Genomic DNA, 20,020 nt, shown 5'->3' with positions numbered 1-20,020 from the left:
AAAGGTAGTGGGCGTGTTGTATTAAAATTAGCCGTGACCCCATGTAAATGAATTCCCGAACGAACGGCGCACGCATGCTCAGAATCACGTCGAATTTACGCCCTAAGGTACGACGGCTCAGTGGCAACGACGTGAACGTAACCTACGCCCAGCCCCATTCACGTACGACTTACGCAAACGACGTAAATCCGACGGCTGTTCCATCATCCATACCTTTGCATTGGCTGCACCACCTATAGAGGTGTTTTATCTTTACGCCGGACGTACGCCTTACGTAAACGGCGTAGCTTATTACGACGGGCGCAAGTACGTTCGTGAATTGGCATATCTCGCTCATTTACATATTCGACGTGTACATCAATGGAAGCGCCCCTAGCGGCCAGCGTAAATATGCACCCAAGATACGACGGAGTAGGAGACTTACGTCGGTCGTATTAAGCCAGAATTCAGGCGTATCTAGTATGGAGAATAAGGCGCATAGATACGACGGCGCATCTGTACACTTACGCTGCGTATCTGTAGATACGTCAGCGTAAGTCTTTCTGAATCTGGCTGATTGTGTGTACTAGACTTTAGTCCCAATCCAGTGATCTTCACCGTGCAGCCCTGCTCAGAGCAACACAGCCCCACCCCCTATGAAAAAGCCGTAGCATATGTGTAGCTCTCTAGCCATTTTTAGGAGAACAGCAGCTTTTATTAAAATAATACCATGAGTTCCTTGTTCAGACACTTCCTGTTATTGGGTGACAACACTCTGTCCCTGTATCCCAATTGTGCTCCTGTGTTTTCATATGCCTGATGAATGGGTTCTGCGGGGCCCCCAAAACATCACAATTCTTTGCTGTGATTGATTTAATAAACTTCTGGGGGTAGATTCAGATAGGTTAGCGGATCTTTAGATCCGCGTAACCTATCTGATTTACGTTACGCCGCCGCAAGTTTTTGAGGCAAGTGCTTTATTCAGAAAGCACTTGCCTGTAAACTTGCGGCGGCGTAATCGTAAATCCCCCGAGGAATTCAAATTCCGCGGCTAGGGGGCGTGTAAAATTTAAATCAGGCGCGTCCCCGCGCCGAACGAACTGCGCATGCGCCGTCCGTAAAATTTTCCAGCGTGCATTGCTCTAAATGACGTCGCTAGCACATGGTTTCGACGTGAACGTAAATTACGTCCATCCGTATTCGCGAACGACTTACGCAAACGACGTAAAAAATAAAAAATTCGACCCGGGAACGACGGCCATACTTAACATAGGATACGCCGCATATAGCAGGGGTAACTATACGCCGGAAAAAGCCGAACGCAAACGACGTAAAAAAAAAGCGCCGGGCGGTCGTTCGTTTCTGAATCGGCGTAACTCCTCATTTGCATATTCCTCGCGTATACAAACGGAAGTGCCACCTAGCGGCCAGCGTGAGATTGCAGCCTAAGATCCGACGGTGTAAGTCACTTACACCTGTCGGATCTTAGGGAGATCTATGCATAACCTGATTCTATGAATCAGGCGCATAGATACGACGGCGTATCAGGAGATACGCCGTCGTATCTTCTTTCTGAATCCGGGCCCTGGACACCATTTCAAAGATCCACAGTGTGCAGGCTCTACCTTTTGTTGTCACCCTGTCACACAGGAATCTGATAGAACCTAAGAGCCAGTTTCAACGCACCATGCACGATCCACTGTTGTCACCATGAGGAAAGCCATCCTGAGAAATAACATTGTCCATTCCTATAATGGAATGTCCTCAAATATACAATTTAATTTTTTTTTTATAAAGGTGCAATAAAACTGGCATGATGAGGACAGTCAGTTCTGGCTTGGGGTTAGCCAGCATGCTCGGCCCCTCCCTTGGGACCACATCCCTGCGGGGAGACGCTGTTTTTACACAGGGATGTAGTCCCAAGGGAGGGGGGTGGCGAGCACGCTCACTAACCCCCAGCCAGACTGGCTCGGATGATGGGGGGGCAAGCTTACTGAGGAGAAACAGGAAGTGAGAAATTCAGACAAAGAAAAAAAAACATTTAGAAGGGAAATGGAAGGAAAAGGTAAGTGAACCAACAATGCACTAGCTTAAAGGAACCCATTTAGAAAATAAAAAAACGAACCTTTACAACCCCTTTAAAGGAGAAGTATAGCCAAAGCTTTTATTTGGCTATACTTCTATGGATCACAGCAGTGAAGTTCAGCCACAGAGTCAGTCCAGGCTCTGGAAAGATCCTGACCATATGGGTGAAATCCACCCAGAAGCCTGGATAAGCACCTGGCTCAGTCTCTCAGTGACCCTGAGCCAGCCGCTCCTGTCAACTCCACAGCCCAGCGCTCCAATGAGTCCCGGAGGGGCAGAGCAGAAAGCCGAAGACTGACAGTCCCGTGTCTCTTCTCAGGCCTCGTACACACGACAGAGTTTCTCGGCAGAATTCGTCGAGAATCTCGGTGAAGAGCCGGATTCTGTCGAGAAACTCGGTCGTGTGTACATTTTTGGCCCGATGGAGCCGCCGAGGAACTCGTCGAGCAAATAGAGAGCAGGTTCTCTATTTTCTCGATGGCAGTGGATTTTGGCTCGACGAGTTCTTCATCGGGCTGTTTTTTAAACGAGAAACTCGGTCGTGTGTATGCTAAGAAACTTGTCAAAAACTTGACACTGGAGACCAACATAGGTAAAACTAGCGTTTGGATTGGAGATAGCACATTCGTGTCGCTTCCAACATTATTTAATCGTTTATTTGCAGCGCTTTACACAATTTTTCCTAAGGGCACAAAACTGCAATATATTAATTTTTTTTTTACGATATTCACACAGAGTTCCTTAAAATTAGGTGGAACCTTTTTCTTACTGGACTCAATATTTTTTTTTTTTTTTATTGTCACCTTATTTTGGTCGTGTGTTTTAAATCCTGCTTTTAATCACCTTATTTTTAAATTTTTAGAAAATGCTAATCCTTTTATTTTTTGTAATGTCAAGTTCCCCCCATAGAAACCTTATTGCTTTGTCTTATCTCATGTGTCCCTTTCAAATTACACCTTATATCCAATTTTTACAAAATAAGAACCTGCCTTCTCACTTGCAAAATTGAAATGTAAAAAAATACAAGGACAAGTATGAACTGTAAAAAAAAAATGTACCATTTATTTTGGTAATAAAAAAAAATTTGATATGCAAAAGTCAGCACTGGAGAGCTTGCTGCCATTTGTGCACAGCCAGGTGTGGCCTGATGTGACTGGTGATCAGTTGGAGGCCAAAATGGGGACTTGAGAGGTTCATTCAGGAAGTCACGCATCAAGGTCTTGGACTCCCCGAGGTCAGAAACTGGAGCAGGGCAGGCAGATGTCACCAGGTTGTGGTACTACAGCAGCCTGAACTCTGGTACACCACATGGAAGTAAGGGAGTCACTTTCTTGATTTCTTCAAGGCCTTCCTTGGTGGCTTCCCTGCAGCCTGCTCTTTCACCTTCTCTGCAGCCTTCTCAGCAGCCTTCCTCTTATGCCTGGCTGGAGGTGGTGCCACAGGGGTAGTACTCATGCCAGGAGGAGGAGTAGACGAAGGTGGTGGAGGATGAGTAGCCGACGGTGGTGGAGGAGGAGGTGGAGGAGAAGGAGGAGCAGTAGAAGGAGGAGGAGCAGTAGAAGGAGGAGTAGAAGGAGGAGGAGCAGTAGAAGGAGGAGGAGCAGTAGAAGGAGGAGGAGCAGTAGAAGGAGGAGGAGCAGTAGAAGGAGGAGGAGTAGAAGGAGGAGGAGCAGTAGAAGGAGGAGCAGTAGAAGGAGGAGGAGCAGTAGAAGGAGGAGGAGCAGTAGAAGGAGGAGGAGTAGAAGGAGGAGGAGTAGAAGGAGGAGGAGCAGTAGAAGGAGGAGCAGTAGAAGGAGGAGGAGCAGTAGAAGGAGGAGGAGCAGTAGAAGGAGGAGGAGTAGAAGGAGGAGGAGCAGTAGAAGGAGGAGGAGTAGTAGAAGAAGAAGAGGAAGCAGAATGTTCAGATGGAGCAGGAGAAGAAGAGGAAGAAGAATGTTCAGATGGAGCAGGAGAAGAAGAGGAAGAAGAATGTTCAGAAGGAGCAGGAGAAGAAGAAGAAGAAGGTGGGGGAGCTTGAGAAGGAGCAGGAGAAGAAGAAGAAGAAGGTGGGGGAGCTTGAGAAGGAGCATGAGAAGAAGAAGAAGGTGGGGGAGCTTGAGAAGGAGCATGAGAAAAAGAAGAAGAAGAAGAAGAAGAAGGTGGGGGAGCTTGAGAAGGAGCATGAGAAGAAGAAGAAGGTGGGGGAGGTTGTGAGTTATGTGGTGTGTGAGGATGGGGATGGCGGCAAATCACAGTGTCCTCTGTGAGAAGACCCCTCACCCCCTGATTTGCCAGGGTGATGAGGAGGCCCTCAAAGAGGAGGCGTTGGTCTAATGTCATTTCTGACATTTTGGCCAAAACAACTGTGACAAATCCCTCCTGAGCAGTGGGAGGCTGTTGCAGGGTTGCATGGGCATCCCGAATGAGGGCTAGTGAGGCGTCACGCACCCTTGTATCCCTCACCTGCCTTCTCGGACGCAGATGAAGAGGAGACACCTGGCATCTCGTGCTTGGCCCAGCAACCTCCTGCAACCCACTTGGGCCTGCCACCTCATCCGCTCCACTTGGGCCTGCCACCACGTTACTGCTACTTGGGCCTGCCAACACGTCCAAGATACTTGGGCCTGCAGCCTCCTCCAAGCCACTCACCCTGTCCTCCTCCTGCCTGGCATTTTCCTGATCCTCCTGCTGCCTGGTCTCGTCCTGTGTATGGAAAAAAAGTAAAGTTTTACTATTTTTTAAAATTTTTGGTTTATTTATTTAAGCTCCTGACTGTAGCATTTTTTTTGGTCACGACTTAGCTAAGCCAATCATTCTGACCCATGTTTTATGGTCAATCACACCACAAAAATTCATGGCCAATACTGACAAATTTTAGGAATAACACTTTTAGATTTAAATTTTTTTTAGCTTTAATATCTTAATTTACATCTCTTTAACAACATTTGAACACCACATATTTGCACATTGAAAGTACTATATACCTGGCTCCAGCTGGGCAAATCTGGATCTTCATCCAGGATGGAAGGCTGCTGAGAGGGTTCTTCTGCAGAGGGAGCAGCAGGTTGGCTGGAGGGAAGGCTGGAGCTTCTGTGGCTTCTGGGGCGAAGGCTAGAAAGTGACTCCCTAACCTCCAGGTGTTCATCCAGGAAGCTCAGTTTGCTGTAGTACCACAACTTGGGTTGAAATACCCGCCCTGCTCCAGCTCCAGACCTCATCGAAGCCAAGACCTTGTTGCGTGCCTTCCTGTAGGTGCCTCTCAAGGTCCCAATTTTGACCTCCAACTGGTCAGTTGTCACATCAAACCCCACCTGTCTCCGCACAAGTGGGAGCAGGCTCTCCAGTGCAGTTTTGCGCAATTCTCTATTTCGAGAGATGGGGTCTTTGGTGGCCCACAGAACAGGAAGTTCTTGCCACCTATCAATAAAGATCTCCAAGAAGTCGGGTTGGTTAAAGCGATTCATCTTTTCCTGTCCAAAACCAAGGATAAAAAAATAATGTCACTACACAATCTAGAAAGTCAATTACTCTTTCTCACAAGCTAGCCCTTAAAGGGTCACTAATGGATAACTATATTTTTTGACGAAATTACTGTTTACAGTGTCTAGAGACATACAAGTGCATACATATAATGTGCCTCTAGTTTCACTTTTGGTTTTAAATTTAGTTATTGTTTCTGTGAAGTAAAGAGACACACAGAACCAAAAAAAAAAAAAAGCAGGGCATATTTTTATTGTCAAAAATTATTAGCATTGTTTTGGTTGATTTTTAAACACACAGCTTAGACCACAGTGACAAGCTCCCCTGATAAATTTGAGAGGGAGCAGAACCAGGAAGTGATGATTTATGCAAATGATTACAGCTGCTTAAAAGCAAAAAGGGACAATGAGGACATGAAATCAATACTGATATAATGTAAAGTTAGTTATTTCTGCCCCAAACAATTTTGGCTTAGTGCTCCTTTAAATGTCTGTCTTTCCTGAATATGCCACTGCTGTCCCAAGTTCGAAGCATACCTACACGCTTGTCGTTCAAACGTCTTTCTTACGCAACCCGGTCGTATGGACGCTACATGTGTTCGAGCCTTATATACACTCCGCACACGACATCCGCCCATGCTTAAAAAAAAATTGATGTTTCCCCCCCGCCCCTTATCTTCCGTCGCAAAAACGACAAGGTGGAATTGGCAAGAGATCATGTTGGGTCAGTTCCTAGGAAACAGATGACCAGTTGTGTCGAACTAATAAGCCAGATCTCATCCTCATTTGTGTATGAAACGTTAGTTAGATAAAAGCACTCCGATATAGTTTGGTCAAGACATAAAAGCGACCATTTGCATCATGTTTAAACCGACTTGTTTTTAGAAGACATCCTGATGAGAACCGAGATTGCCCACACAACAGTAGTTGGATCAAAATGCATAATCAAAGCGTTGTTTACGTACGACGGCACTATAGCGGACCATTACCTTCAAATTAAAAACTGGCTATGTTGTAATTTCTGAACCTAAGATGTAGGCCACAAAATCATTCAATCAAGAAAAACATGTAAAATGTAGTTACATACCGGTCTTTGACCCGATCGTTATCTCCGCCGTCTTCCACAAACTGTGAACGCCCCTTTTACTCACGTGGTAGCCCTTTATACACGCGCATGTGGGACTTTACGCACGTCTCCCCGCCCCTGACGTTCATGGTATCGTATTTTCCCCGCCCCTTTTCCATCTTTTTTTGGTTGGAAGCACATGTTGGAGAAGATGGCAGCACGGCGAATCAGGTGTAAGGCCTCCAACATGACCTTTGAGGAAATGGTGGAGATGGTCCTCATCCTCAAAGCAGAGGACTACGATGGGAGGCATGGGCCATATAAGTACCCTAATAAGGTCAAGGCCCAAATAATGGAGAAGGTGAGGAGGAGTCTCCATCAGAAATTTGGGGTGAAAAGGTCCAAGGAGCAGATCCGGAAAAGGTGGTGTGACCTTAAAAAACGGGAGCCGGAACAAATGAAGAGGATCAGGAGAGTGATTAGAAGAAGTAAGTTTGTTATATATTTTGTAAGATTTGTTCCGCGCCATGTGTTTTTGATTTCAGGTTGTACTGTAATATTTTTTTAGGCACAATAATTTGTCGTCAAACTGGACGTCCATTCGGAACGACTAAATATTGTCTTTAAAATCCTAGAAATTAGGACATTTTTTTCAAATTGTGGTGAGATCAATCGTGAAAATAATGTAGATGTGCTATTAAAACCACCAAACTTTTTGTATTAATTAAATATACAGTAAAAGGAGAGTCTGCTCAGCAGTCGGTGACACATGTGGACTCATTTGCATAATTGTTGTCCCCTTTAATAACCCATTTTGGGCTTCACACAGAGCTGAGGTGATCCAGTGTATACTTTGTTGGCTTACATGTTTAAAAGTAGACCAAAGCTACAAGATTTGTCAGGATCTTTGTGAATGCCTTCAATCCTGTGTTTTGCCCTGAGGGGTTTTTCAAAACATCAATAGTCCCAGAAATTGTCTAAAGTGAATCATATTCCTCTTTCAGGCCTATAAGCTAGAAAAAACCTGTTTCCATTTTCTTCATTCTCGTAGGGCGTCATGAAGCTTCGACACGGGAGCAAGAAGTCCAGCAAGCCACACCCCCGAGGGATGGTGATGATGCGCAGCCTGCCACCACATCAGGTAAAGTAACATATAACTAACCCAGCTTCAGGTAATGTAGATGTAGGCCTGCCTAATTTTAAAAAATGGTTTTGTCCCACATTTCAGGATCAGGTGGTGGCTTGGACAGGCATACAAAACAGATGGTTATATCTGAAATCTGGGCCTGCAGAGAAGAGGTGGAGGAGATTCATCTGGCCAACCGACAAATTAAAGAAAGAACAAGGAGGGTGGAAAATAAATTAAAAAATTTACTTGATGTTTTGGGGAGACTCTGAATCTAAAAAAAATACAAAAAAAAATTTTATATACCAGATTTTAATGTTTATTTAATTAAAAAAAAACCAAAAAAATAATAAAACCAGATTTTCAACTTTATTTAATTAAAAAAAAACCAAAAAAATAATAAAACCAGATTTTCAACTTTATTTAATTAAAAAAAAACCAAAAAAATAATAAAACCAGATTTTCTACTTTATTTAATTAAAAAAAAACCAAAAAAAAAATAAAACCAGATTTTCTACTTTATTTAATTAAAAAAAAACCAAAAAAATAATAAAACCAGATTTTCTACTTTATTTAATTAAAAAAAAACCAAAAAAAATCCAAAAATGATTGTATATTGTATGAGAAAAATCACCCACAAAAATACAAAAATGATTGTATATTGTATGAGAAAAATCACCCACAAAAATACAAAAATGATTGTATATTGTATGAGAAAAATCACCCACAAAAATGATTGTATATTGTATGAGAAAAATCACCCACAAAAATACAAAAATGATTGTATATTGTATGAGAAAAATCACCCACAAAAATGATTGTATATTGTATGAGAAACATCAACCAAAAAAATACAAAAATGATTGTATATTGTATGAGAAACATCAACCAAAAAAATACAAAAATGATTGTATATTGTATGAGAAAAATCACCCACAAAAATACAAAAATGATTGTATATTGTATGAGAAAAATCACCCACAAAAATGATTGTATATTGTATGAGAAAAATCACCCACAAAAATGATTGTATATTGTATGAGAAAAATCACCCACAAAAATACAAAAATGATTGTATATTGTATGAGAAAAATCACCCACAAAAATGATTGTATATTGTATGAGAAACATCAACCAAAAAAATACAAAAATGATTGTATATTGTATGAGAAACATCAACCAAAAAAATACAAAAATGATTGTATATTGTATGAGAAAAATCACCCACAAAAATACAAAAATGATTGTATATTGTATGAGAAAAATCACCCACAAAAATGATTGTATATTGTATGAGAAAAATCACCCACAAAAATACAAAAATGATTGTATATTGTATGAGAAAAATCACCCACAAAAATGATTGTATATTGTATGAGAAAATATAACAAAAAATTTTGTAGGGTATTTATGAATAAATAAAAATAAAAAAATTTAGAAAATAAAGAGCTTTTGAACATCAAAAAAGTGTGTGGTGTTTTTCCTAAAATACGTAAAATTTTCTATGTGTTTGGTTTGGGGGTCACCTGGGAAATGTTTGCTAGTTGATAATGAAAATACACTTAGTTACACTTAGTAAAGAACTCCAAACAACACAAGCAAGACATAACAAGTTTAGAAAAAAAATTATGATTTATTTTTAAGAAAGCTACAATTAGGGCAAATTTGATTGAGATGGTATTGCCCCCCTACCCATGAAATAGTCCATGTATTTGTCCCGGACTTCACGGGCACTCTGGGGGGGCAGTCCTGTGTGGCCAGCTTCAAGGCCCGCCAAAGTTTCTGCAGGGGTCAAATGTTGTGCCTCGGGCCCAACCAGGGCCATATAATTTGGAGATTGTCTCCTTAAAAAATTGTGGAGAATGCAGCAGGCAAAAATAATTGTATTCCACTTATATTCCGCCATGTGGAGAGAGGTGAGGAAAAGGCGGAACCGGCTGGCCATGATGCCGAAAGCGTTCTCAACCACTCTACGTGCTCGGCCCAGCCGGAAATTAAAGACACTCCTCTCTGGGGTGAGGGTGCGCTGAGGGAATGGCCTCATAAGATGGGGTCCCAGGGCAAACGCTTCATCAGCCAGGAAAACAAATGGCAGGCCTTCTACATTCTGGTCATCCGGTGGCAATGACAGATCATCATCCTGAAGGCGAAGCGCGAACTCCGTCTGCCTGAAGGCTCCCCCATCCGATACCCGTCCATTCATCCCGACATCCACAAAAAGGAATTCATACTGTGCTGACACCACCGCCATCAGCACAATACTGTTGAACCCCTTATAATTAAAGAACTGGGATCCTGAACGGGGTGGAGGCACGATGCGGACGTGCTTCCCGTCGATGGCTCCCCCGCAGTTGGGGAAGTTCCATCGGGTCTGGAAGTCCAAAGCCACAGACTGCCACTCCTGTGGTGTGGACGGAAGCTGGGGAAGAAAAAAAGAAAAAATTAGCCACATAACCTTGCAAGCAGATTATACAAAGACATTATAAGCATTATAACATTTCTGGGAACTAGCATATTATATCTAAATATATTTAGCCAATTAACACATTAAACACCCCCTCTGATGGGCCAATGCCCAAGTTTGGGGGAGGGCTAGATGAGTTTGGGAGTACTAAAAAAAATTAATTTTGATTATTGGTGAACATAGACTTTACAACACATTTTGGAGGGGAGGGCTAGATGAGTTTGGGAGTCCTAAAATTAAAATCAAATAAAATTAAATATTGGTGAACATAGACTTTACAACACATTTTGGAGGGGAGGGCTAGATGAGTTTGGGAGTCCTAAAATTAAAATCAAATAAAATTAAATATTGGTGAACATAGACTTTACAACACATTTTGGAGGGGAGGGCTAGATGAGTTTGGGAGTCCTAAAATTAAAATAAAAAAATAAATAAATATTGGTGAACATAGACTTTACAACACATTTTGGAGGGGAGGGGGGGGACATTACAATGGATATAACACAATACATTGGGAAGTGACTAGACTAGGTAGGTTGGGGCCCAGGATAGCATGCTGGGGAGGTAAGTGATGGAAAATATGCATGTAGGCCAAAAAAGGGGCATCAAAGTTTACATCATGCATGGGGGCAAAGGGGACATTCACAGCATATTCCAGACATGGTAATTAGGGAAGGAGGAGATAACTACAAGACATTAGCATACATTATAGACATAAAATGTGATATTAAAGGAGAAAACTTACCCTCATATATTCCTCCTGCAGAACCTGGATGATGGCAGAGCAGGTGTCAGGAATGATGAGGCCCAGAGCCTGGGGGGAGATGCCCGTGGAGAACTTTAAGTCCTGAAGGCTTCTCCCAGTTGCCAGATAACGGAGGGTGGCAACTAGCCTCTGCTCAGCACTGATGGCTTCCCGCATAACGGTGTCCTGCCTGGTAATATAGGGGGACACCAAAGCCAACAGGTGCTGAAAGACGGGATCAGACATCCTCAGGAAATTCCTGTAATCAACAGGATTATTTTCCTGAAGCTCCCGCAGCAAAGGCATGTGAGAGAATTGGTTCCTACGGAGCAACCAATTCTTGGTCCATGAACGTGTCCTCCTCCTGTTCATGAACTCCTCATTGTCTAGGTCATAAACAAACAGACCTATAGACAGAAGATGCTTAGCACGAAGTCGGCGACGACTAGGTGCCTGCAACATGGCTACAAGGCTAGTTACGAACGACAAATCAGAATTGCACTAAACAGACCGCAGTGAAGAACAGCAAGACCTATGAAGAACGACCCTGACAATGAAAAACGCGGGGACAGGACCGCAATGTAAAACAATACGACCTGACCGCACGTCTCGATTGCCTAGATACGACCCACACAAGTACAAACTGAACGGCAGAGATCAATCTGAAAGCACAAAGACTGAAAAGCACGAATCGTCACTCACCAAACTTTTACTAACACGCGTAAACACGGAATCAGCAAAAGGAGCCCCAAGGGTGGCGCCAACAAAATCAAACCTCCCCTTTATAGTCGCGTCATACGTCGTGAGCGTCATCGCGCCGGAGAACGACCAGATTTTGGTATGTTACGTGTGTACGCAAAGCAAGCCTGCCGAGCTTCTCGACAAGTTCAACAAGGAACTCGTCGAGGAACTCGACGGGCTTTGCACGTCGAGTTTCTCTGTCGTGTGTACGAGGCCTCAGAGCGGATGAGGAAAACTGAGTGATCAGCGGTGTTTGATCGCTCAGTTCTCACTTCAGAACACCATGATGCAGCATCGGATCTTCCCTGCATCTACCTTGGTGAGTATAATTTATTTTATTTTTTTCAGAAAGCCATACTTCTCTTTTAAACCCCAAAACAAAAATGTATTTTGCAGCATATCAATTCTTACATGTGGTGGCTGAAATGTTTTTCCTTTTTTTAAGCTTTTATTTCTTTATTTTTATTTGGTGATACAGCCAGTAACTCTTCTTGTCTTAGGGTGTCTCCAGTCTGGATGGAGGAGAAACTGACTCACTTTTGGAGAGCAGCATTGGGGAGAAGGTTAGGCTAGCAGATTTACATGGATTTGACTAACAAATTAAAGCCAAACTCCAACTAACACTTTTTAAAGAGGAAGTAAACCCAGTTACACATTTAAAAAAAAACAAAAAAAGCTGCAAGACAAAGCCCTCATGTCCCCCTCCGCCGCTGTGATTGGCCGGAGCGGCGATGGCGTCACTCCGCATGCACGCAGGGAGCCGTCAAATTCCGCATTGCTGAATTTAAGACGGCTATTCTCAGTGCGCCTGTGCCTGTCATTGGCGAATATCTTCTAAACCGTGTAGGTTTAGGAGATATTGCTAACACCAACAGGTAAGTCTTAGGCCGGGTACACACGGACAAACATGTATGGTGAAAGCGGTCCGTCGGACCGTTTTCACCATACATGTCTGCCAGAGGGCTTCTGTACGATGGTTGTACACACCATCGTACAGAAGTCCGCGCGTAAACAATACGCGGGGCGTGTCCGCGGTGTCGCCGCGTCGATGACGCGGTGTCGCCGCGACAATGACGCGGCGACGTGGGCGGCCCGCCTTTAAAATGCTTCCACGCATGCGTCGAAGTCATTCGACGCATGCGAGGCACGGCGGGCGGCTGGACATGTACGGTAGGTCTGTACTGACGACCGTACATGTCCGAGCGGGCTGAATTCCAGCGGGCTGTTTTAAAACAAGTCCAGGAATATTTGTCTGCTGGGAAAAGGCCCGGCGGGCAAATGTTTGCTGGAATTCGGCCCGCTCGCGCCCACACACGACCAAACATGTCTGCTGAAACTGGCCTGCGGGCCAGTTTCAGCAGACATGTTTGCTCGTGAGTATGGGGCCTTAATGTAGGCTTACCTGTAGGTGTAAATGACAAAAGTGGGTTTACAACCACTTTAAAGAGTTACAGCAAAGTTTGCTTCTTTTGGGATGAAGGCTTTACATAAATGAATACAATCTGATCATTGTATGCACCCCTATCAATGGTAAATAGTTTGTCTTAAAGCGGAGTTCCAACCACAATTAGCATTTTTTAAATGTATGTCCTTTCATCCTGCGTTTTTATAATATAAATCCGGTCACTTACTATTTTACAATCCGCCGCCGATCCGCATAGATATTCAAAAAAGATAGTTTATAAAACTATGTCTACATCGTTGTCATTTTGCTTGTGGGCATTGTGAAGCCTACAAGCACTTAGGGCCTAATCCACAAAAACCCGGCGCAACGTAACTTTTGCCATTTAAGTTACACCGCCGCAAAATCTCTACCTAAGTGCCCGATCCACAAAGCACTTACCTAGAAATTTTGAGCGGTGTAACTTAAATCCGTCCGGCGCAAGGCGTTCCTAATTTAATTGCGGCAAAAAAAATAAAATAAAATGACAGCGACGCGGGATAGAAGGGTCTACTTTTACAAGGTGTAAACAGTTTAGGCCTTGTAAAAGCAGCCCTAATATTGCGACGGCAAACTAATACTTACGGAGAAAAAAACAAAGCTTAAAAGCTTTGTGGATCTCCGTAAGTGCTAATTTGCATACCCGAAGCGGCATTTCGACGAGAAATGCCCCCAGCGGCGGATGCGGTACTGCATCCTAAGATCCGGCAGTGTAATTCAATTACACATGCCGGATCTTCTGTCTATCTATGTGAAACTGATTCTGTGGATCAGTTCCATAGATAGAAACTAGATTTTGTGGGACCGCATAGCAGGCATTTCCAGATGAGTAAAAAAATACATTTTTTTTTTTTTTTTTTTTACTTTTTTAGGTCTAATGAGCACAATAATAAAAACAAAATTTGGGATGGAAACTCCACTTTAACCATCTGACACTTCTTGCTGGACAGCTTGGTCTGTAAAAGGAAGTTGGAAAATAACAGACCCATGGCCTGATCACCAAGTGAAAAAATAAAGGAAAAAAATAATAATGCAGCCACCACACCTAGGAATTGGTAAGCTGCGGTATAATGTTTTTGTGTTCAATACCATTTTAAGAATCTTGCATTTCCTCGAAAGAACCCCAGCATACATTATGTAAAAATTTATAGCAAATATTAATTGTTGTCGTTGAACTACAAATATTGTTTTTAACCAAGTGTTACATTAATACAAACAGCCTATTTCATCCACTTGTATATCAATTTCGACTCTCTGGCTGCAATGTTGGCTATGCAGTGGGGAGTTTCCATTCCACTATCAATCAATCTTCTGGTCATGTCAGTAAAAATATATTTAGTACAGCCTACTATGTATGCTGGGGACTTTAGCTGATAGACTATGATGTGTATGCATTTCCAAAGGGAAAACATAAGTAGTCTATTCCATATGGCACATATTTAAAGAGAATGTATTTTGCATCGTTTTTGTTGCAATCAGAAGTGAAATAACATTTTTTTTTTTAAATACAGTACACAGGGCCGCTGATAAGGCAATACAGCTGGCCCTCCTGTACCGGGCCTGGGTCCCATCAATTTAAAAGGGGGGCCCACCTCCTGCCAAGCAGAAAGGCTGGCTGTACTCCCTAATTGCGGAATCTTGTGCCTCCCCCTGCAGTACTGCCAGCTTCACCTCTTTTTTTCTCGCTCTAGATGTGCTGCAGTGGGATTGGTATCTGTGTTCCCCCCTCTGTCCGTGTCCCTTTGTGTGCCCCCTCCGCAGGGGCATTGTTTCAGGATGGAGAGTGGGAAGGACGGGCAGTAAAATGTCATATTTACCAGCCCCTTCTTTTCCTTAGTGAACACAGTGAGTGATTGGTACTGATCGCTCCCGTGTCCATTCATCACTAAAGCACATTAAACTGTGTTTACTATACTTCAGTTTTTGAATGAACAGGAAACTGCTCAGCACAGAGCATTTCCCATTCATTCACTATTCAGTGCAGCTGAGGCTGCAGAGAAAGGGACTGGGGAATCCCTGTTCTCTGTCACAAATGTGAGACATCAGGGGTCTGGTTAGACCCCTGATATTTCACCAAAGGACCCCCCTACAAAAATTATAAAAAAAATAATAATTAAGAACTTGTTCAAATGTGCTTTGCTATCTCTTTGAGCTTTAGAGAGCATTTGGGAGTCGGTGGGGAGGCATGCTGTATAATAAGACAAAAATACATATCTCAAAGTGCTTTTAGTTTACTGTTATTAGAAAACAAGTGCTGAACAAGCTGTTTATTTCTTCCAAAATTTGAAGCATTAGATATATATTTAAATTAATGTTAAAATGAATATATTCAATTAACCACTTAAGCCCCGGACCAATATGCTGCCTAAAGACCCAAGGGGTTTTTACAGTTCAGGACTGCGTTGCTTTAACAGACAATTGCGCGGTTGTGCGACGTGGCTCCCAAACAAAATTGGCGTCCCTTTTTCCCCACAAATAGAGCTTTATTTTGGTGCTATTTGATCACCTCTGCGGTTTTTATTTTTTGCGCTATAAACAAAAATAGAGCGACAATTTTGAAAAAAATTCAATATTTTTTACTTTTTGCTGTAATAAATATCCCCCAAAAACATATATAAATTTTTTTTTCCTCAGTTTAGGCCGATACGTATTCTTCTACCTATTTTTGGTAAAAAAAATCGCAATAATCGTTTATCGGTTGGTTTGCGCAAAATTTATAGCGTTTACAAAATAGGGGATAGTTTTTTTGCATTTTTTTTTTTTATTTTTTTTTTTACTACTAATGGCGGCGATCAGCGATTTTTTTCGTGACTGCGACATTATGGCGGACACTTCGGACAATTTTGACACATTTTTGGGACCATTGTCATTTTCACAGCAAAAAATGCATTTAAATTGCATTGTTTATTGTGAAAATGACAGTTGCAGTTTGGGAGTTAAACACAGGGGGCGCTGTAACATTTAGTGTTCACTTTGTGTGTGTTTACTAGTGTAGGGGGGTGTGGCTGTAGGAATGACATCATCGATCGGGTCTTCCCTATAAAGGGAATCACCCGATCGATGCGCCGCCACAGTGAAGCACGGGGAAGCTGTGTTTACACACGGCTCTCCCCGTTCTTCAGCTCCGGGAGCGATCGCGACGGAGCGGCTATAAACAAATAGCCGCGCCGTCGTCCCGGATCGCTCCCCGAGGGAACCCGACCGCCGCATGTAGCTTCCCGATCGGACCCCCCACCCACGTCTAGCAGAGGACGTACAGGTACGTACATGTGCCTGTCCGTGCCATTCTGCTGACGTATATGTACATGAGGAGGCCGGGAAGTGGTTAAATATTAATAAATATTTTTTCTCTCAAAATTCTATTTTTTTTCTGCCAGAATTTTAACTTTCCTGTTCCGCTGATATTTCTCCAGCAGCTATGGCTGTCCAGACATCAGGGTCTCAATCAATAAGACAATCCCTCGCCTTTAAACACCATCAAGTAAATTGAAGAATGTATTTAACAGTCTGATTAATGCCGCATACACACGATCGGAAATTCCGACAACAAAACCGTGGATTTTCTTCCGACTGAATTTTGGCTCAAACTTGTGTTGCATACACACGGTCACACAAATGTTGTCGGAAAATCCAAACGTCAAGAACGCGGTGATGTACAACTCTACGACGAGCCGAGAAAAATTAAGTTCAATGATTCCGAGCATGCGTAGGATTCTTGTGCGTCCGAATTGCATACAGACGATCGGAAATTTCCAACAAGAACTTTTGCTGTCGGAAAAATTGAGAACCAGCTCCCAAATTTTTCTTGTCGGAAATTCCGACAGCAAATGTTCGATGGAGCCTACACACGGTTGGAATTTCCCACAAAAAGCTCACATCGAACATTTGTTGTCAGAATTTCCGATCCATAACTATTTTTGGTTTCTAGCCAACAAATAATTTGAATACATCTTTTTCTTGCAGTGGATGTGTGCAGCATACTTTAGAATTATTTTCACAATGTATAAATTATAATTTGCATAGTTTTCTGTGTGCTGATGTTTTTGATTCTTGGTATTGTTTTTTTTCTTTACTTTATTTAGTATTTTTATCACGCTTAGGCATGTGCAAAAGGGAAAAATGTGTTTCGTTTCGTTTCAATTCTTTTTTTAATTAATTGTGTTAAGTTAGATTCGTTACATGTGTTAAATTCATTTTCGGAATTCGTTCGTTTTCGACCGAATTTAGAAAAATCCGGTCGAATTCGAAAATATTTCGACCGGATTCGATAATATTTCAAGAGGATTCGAAAACAAATTCTATTCGAATTGAATTCGAAAACAATTCCCGAATTGTAATATTAACGAATTTACCAAATCCGAACGAATGTTTTCGAATCGAAAACCCGCGGACGATTCGAAAACAAATTCGAATGAAAATTAAAAGCAAATTTGATTAAAAATCTAAAAAATATAAATTGATTTCTAAAAAAGAATACAATAAAATAGAATATAAAATAATAAAACAATAGAATCAAAATCAAAGAATAGTAAAGAACAGAATGGAATTTAATAGAATGTAATCAAATACAATAGAATATGACCTGGCTTCTTCTTCCATCTATCTATCTTCTATCTATCTTCCATTTTCTGAAATTCGAAATTCATATAGAATGAACTCAAATTCGAATAGAAAAATATTAGAATAGAGCAGAAAAAAAAACATTTATATATATATTTTATTATTCTACTCTTCTAATATTTTTCTATTCAAATTTGAGTTCATTCTATATGAATTTCGAATTTCAGAAAATGGAAGATAGATAGAAGATAGATAGAAGAAGCCAGGTCATATTCTATTGTATTTGATTACATTCTATTAAATTCCATTCTGTTCTTTACTATTCTTTGATTTTCATTCTATTGTTTTATTATTTTATATTCTATTTTACCATATTCTTTTTTAGAAATCGATTTATATTTTTTAGATTTTGATTCAAATTTGCTTTCAATTTTCATTCGAATTTGTTTTCGAATCGTCCGCGGGTTTTCGATTCGAAAACATTCGTTCGGATTTGGTAAATTCGTTAATATTACAATTCGGGAATTTGTATGCATCCGAATGTCCGAATAATGAAAAATTTGTCCGAAATTCGATTCGGAACGAAACGAAATGCACATGCCTAATCACGCTTGTCCCGAAGAAGCTAGGATGCTGAAACATAGTTACATAGTTACATAGTTAGTCAGGTTGAAAAAAGACACAAGTCCATCCAGTTCAACCACAAAAAATAAACAAACAAAATAAAAAACACAGTACAATCCCATACACCCAACTCCATACCCACAGTTGATCCAGAGGAAGGCAAAAAAAAACAGCAGAGCATGATCCAATTTGCTACAGCAGGGGAAAAAATTCCTTCCTGACCCCCCGAGAGGCAATCGGATTTACCCTGGATCAACTTTACCTACAAATCTTAGTACTCAGTTATATTCTGTACATTTAGGAAAGAATCCAGGCCTTTCTTAAAGCAATCTACTGAGCTGGCCAGAACCACCTCTGGAGGGAGTCTGTTCCACATTTTCACACCTCTTACTGTGAAGAAACCTTTCCGTATTTGGAGGTGAAATCTCTTTTCCTCTAGACGTAAAGAGTGCCCCCTTGTCCTCTGTGTTGACCGTAAAGTGAATAACTCAACACCAAGTCCACTGTATGGACCTCTTATATATTTGTACATGTTGATCATATCCCCCCTAAAACATGTAGAATTACAAGCATGATGGAAGACTTTTCTTACCCATTTGACACCAATAAGTTGTATTAATCCATTTAATGTTTTTAACCATATTTTGTAAATAAAATCTATAAAGTTTCAACTGTAAACTGTATAAGTAATATTATGCACAAAAAAAATCTCATCCATTTCACCCTCTTGCTACTGCTTAAGAATTATATTTACATGGTCAGTCACTCAACCTGTACACACATGCAAGTCCTAAAAAGGTAACATGTAAAATCTAAAATATGCAAAAGTATTATAAACTACTTTTATTTATGCTCAGCGTATCAAACTGTATTATCTTTTCTCTCCAAAGATTGAACACCAAAGTAAGCAGGAAAATACACTCAAGAAGTTCTCTCCATTTCTGCCCTTTGTTTTCACTTTCACTATTTCCTGTATAGTTTAGAAGAGTGAAGAATGCTTTCCCATGTTCATTAGACGGGGGGCCCACTAAGGATCTGCAGGTTCCCAGAGCCAATAACAGCGCCCAGGTCTCTCACACAACACAAGTCATGCAGGTTCACAGCTATTAAAAGCAAAGCAACAGCTAATCATGGTGATCAGTAAGAGTTGGTATTCCGCTGTTAGCAATTACACAAAGTCGTACACACAGTCTATAGACAATGTAGGATTTGTTCTACTTACTTTTAGCTGAGTTCCAGAAAATTCCAACGTAATGAGGCGTAAGTAAAAAGGGGGTTCTGGATCGGGAGGCTTCTGGGCTTAACAGCTACCGAACATTTACTAGTTTTCAGACTTTTAAAGTCTCCATCCTCACTAAGGAACTGCCATATCCAAAAAAAAAAAACGACGGAGGAGTGGGAGGATTTACAGGAAGGGGAGCTGAATCACTTGGCTTCATACACAAGTAGAATTTTAAAGGGAAAAATGATTTTTTTTTCTTTTTTTTTTTTACAGGCTCCTCTCATTTGTCTGTGTTAACAGGTTATGTCCTGTAGTCACTTCTCCGAACTCTTGAATACAGCTGCACAGCTTGGTGTATGCACTGCTAATCTGATTCCTGTAAGCTTAACCTTGTGGAAATAAGCTGTCAAGGTTTACAAATGGGTTTGTGTCTGATCCTCAAAAGAGAACCTACCATGAAACATTTAAAACTCTGCTGTTATCACCACACTGAATAAAACTTGGATGTC

The 20,020-nt window shown here is 41.5% G+C and overlaps 1 protein-coding gene across 1 annotated transcript in view; it reads right to left on the bottom strand.

Annotated features, from left to right (window-relative positions):
• The window catches only part of LOC120927729 (oncostatin-M-specific receptor subunit beta-like), a 113,050-nt gene extending 93,365 nt beyond the window's left edge, over positions 1-19,685 (bottom strand). The window contains exon 1 of the mRNA XM_040338597.1: positions 19,512-19,685. The gene's annotated coding sequence lies outside the window, so the exon portion shown is untranslated. The remainder of the gene's footprint in view (positions 1-19,511) is intronic.
• Between the last annotated feature and the right edge of the window lie 335 nt (positions 19,686-20,020).

This window comes from Rana temporaria, chromosome 1 (assembly GCF_905171775.1).
Source record: "Rana temporaria chromosome 1, aRanTem1.1, whole genome shotgun sequence".
Taxonomy (NCBI): Eukaryota; Metazoa; Chordata; class Amphibia; order Anura; family Ranidae; genus Rana; species Rana temporaria.
Note: the sequence above shows the minus strand (reverse complement) of the source record. Positions and strands in the feature narration are given on the sequence as shown.